The sequence below is a fragment of the Amphimedon queenslandica genome, unplaced genomic scaffold, assembly GCF_000090795.2.
Source record: "Amphimedon queenslandica unplaced genomic scaffold, v1.1 AMPQUscaffold_8567_Cont19489, whole genome shotgun sequence".
Classification (NCBI taxonomy): domain Eukaryota; kingdom Metazoa; phylum Porifera; class Demospongiae; order Haplosclerida; family Niphatidae; genus Amphimedon; species Amphimedon queenslandica.
Window position 1 is genome coordinate 1 of NW_003551156.1, and position 2,635 is coordinate 2,635.

A 2,635-nucleotide genomic window follows, 5' to 3' on the forward strand; every position below is an offset into this window, starting at 1 on the left:
TTTCAATAATTTCGTTATTATTGCAGTTGCAGTAATGGCTGCTGTAATGGAAGCAAAGCGTCTAGAGACAGGAATGGATCCAATTAGTTATGTGGGTGGTTTTATATCTGTAATACGCATGCGCATTACTCCCTCATGGACAAAAATCACAAAATGGCTGCCACCAACTGAGTGTTTTTCATATTTCTAGTGCTGTCTTTGTGGTTCCAGGCCTTTTTGCTAGTTGTTTGCATGAGTTGGATCACTGATTAGACTAATATAACCTTGCACTAGGTAATTATGCACTTATCATTTCTTATGCCCTTGCTATAATTGTATCAGCTCCCATCATACATGTACATAACTCCATTCATTCATACACTAAGTTATTTTTTTTTCTTTTTTTTTCTGGTTCCTGGTGAGTTTACCAGGTTACCATCAGCACTCTAACTCCCTGTGTTTTCATTCTACTATTGTGCTGTAGAGTTTATTAATAATAATAATAATAATAATAATAATAATAATTTATTCTCAGACTGCTATAAATTATGCCTTTTTATATACTGTGACTATTGTAATCACCTATATATAGAATGTATCTTTTAATTATTTTTGTGTGAGGAAATGGGCTTTTTAGTCTTTCCTGGGTTATCATTTGTTCCTTCCACTACAATTACTCATTTCAGAACTGTAAGTAATACGTCTGTCAATTTAAGCCTCATTATGGGGAATATATAGTGAGGGATTTAATAGGAAGTTCATCACTCTGAGAATGCCCCAGGGTAGGGATTTTTCTCCAACAAGCCTATAGGAAGACTTCGCTAGTTTGACCAAGTTACGTTTCAAAAATGCTAAGTTTACCCAGCAGAGCTGAGTTCAGTAGCAGTTGAGTGGTTGTTTAACGTTCCTTAAATTTAGTAGGGGATTTGACTGAAGGGAACGGCCCCAGAGGTAGTGATTTAATTAATTAATTAATTTGAAACCCCAACTATGCCCCATTATGACCTGTACTGGGATAGTGGAGCTTGATATTGATAAGTACACGATAAATTTATTGTAAATGTCTGCTATTTTATATATTTATTTTTTATAGGCATTTTATACCTTTCCAGCAAATTGGATCACAAGAGGTTGCTCATGAGTTTTTGCTTACATGTGTAGTAGGAGACTAGGAGCTCAAGTAGGTACAAGGTTGAGCTGTAAGCTGTGTATAATTATAGACCACTAGCAGTAAAAATTGATTACATAGGAAGATTATTAGAAATTTTTACGGTTGTAAGGTGTGGTTTAGGGTGAAATGAATTCAGCTGCCATTTTGGTTGACAACTTTTAATGGAGAACAAACGGGCTGGCATGAAAACAAGCCTGTATTGAGAATTCTGGGGCAAATTGGACCATATCTTTTTGAGCATACAGATCTTTTTTCTTATAACAAGCACATTTTAGCTTTTAATAGAGCTACAGCAGGTAAGTGAGGCATTTTCTTCTTGCATTCTTTGCCGACTTCCTTAACAAACTTGCCAACAAAAATGGCAGCCAATTATGACATGTGGGCAGATACCGTATATAAAATTAATGAAATTCATTTCCAATTCTCACTTCCAGTGGTCTATAATTAGTTTTTAAGTCAGTATAGTTTTTAAATTCGTAAATTTTTTATTCATGCATTAAATAATGCAAGCAATGACATATTCCACTTTTACAGTACTTCTGACTATTAAAGCTGTTAGTTTTGTAGTTTTGAATTTACATGTATGCTATTTTTATGATAATTAGAATGTCACGAAAAGCTATCAGTATTGTTCATGGTGGTGGACGAAACTCTGGATGCTATATTTGGAGATGTTGGTACTTAATAGAATAACTATTCATGAAATGATTTATTTTATTACCGTAGGCCGGGTTTCGATTGCGAGGTTTTTTTTTATTGCGAATTGTGAGTCTGGAATACATCTTGCAATGAAAAGAATCGTAATTAATAATAATTGATAAGCGCCACGCCTATAATAATTAATAAGCACCACGCCTATCAATCATTTTCTCTACACGTGTTTCATTTTACAGCATCATGAGTGGTATCCTGTGCTATTGTCAGCCCAAATTACCCGATCTAGTCAAGTCCCAATGCCACCTAACATCTTGAAGGAAGTTAATCAAGCTGTGGCATTAGCTTTAGATGGCAAAGGAGAGAAACAAGACAATCAGTTAACTTGTGAGTGGGCTAGCTAGGCTAGCATCTCGCAATTGTTGGAAACGCAAACTAGTTATTTTTCAAATTCGCAATCTAGTAGATACGCAATTGAAACCCGGCCTACGGTATGCTACTAATGTTTAGAATTGTAGCTAGAAATTACTGTCGTCTAAAATTTCTGTGAATTTTGCAGATTTTATTTTAGCAAAATTACCATGCCTTTCAATGTGTACTGATTTTAAAGGATTAAATTTTCACAGTTTTCGAAATCTGCATAATTAGCAGAAATTTTGGGCAACAGAAATATCTAGCTCCATGTGTATGGCATTTGCAATGAAAGGTTTATTTTTAACTTCTTATCTCTGTTAAACAGATAACATTTCCCCAAGACTAGATATATTATCAACTCTTTATTTCCCTTGGCACTACTTAATGTGACACCAGTATATTTCCAGGTCAGTAAAA

The 2,635-nt window shown here is 34.6% G+C and overlaps 1 long non-coding RNA gene across 2 annotated transcripts; it reads left to right on the top strand.

The window, feature by feature from the left end:
* The first annotated feature begins 56 nt into the window (after positions 1-56).
* LOC109591271 (uncharacterized) lies at positions 57-2,629 on the top strand. Of its 2 annotated transcripts, none has more exons than XR_002189735.1 (4): positions 57-669; positions 1,073-1,159; positions 1,756-1,827; positions 2,544-2,629. It is a non-coding gene; the product is annotated as an uncharacterized LOC109591271 (long non-coding RNA). The 2 variants fall into 2 exon arrangements; XR_002189734.1 differs by having other exon boundaries at positions 57-273.
* Positions 2,630-2,635: the final 6 nt, after the last annotated feature.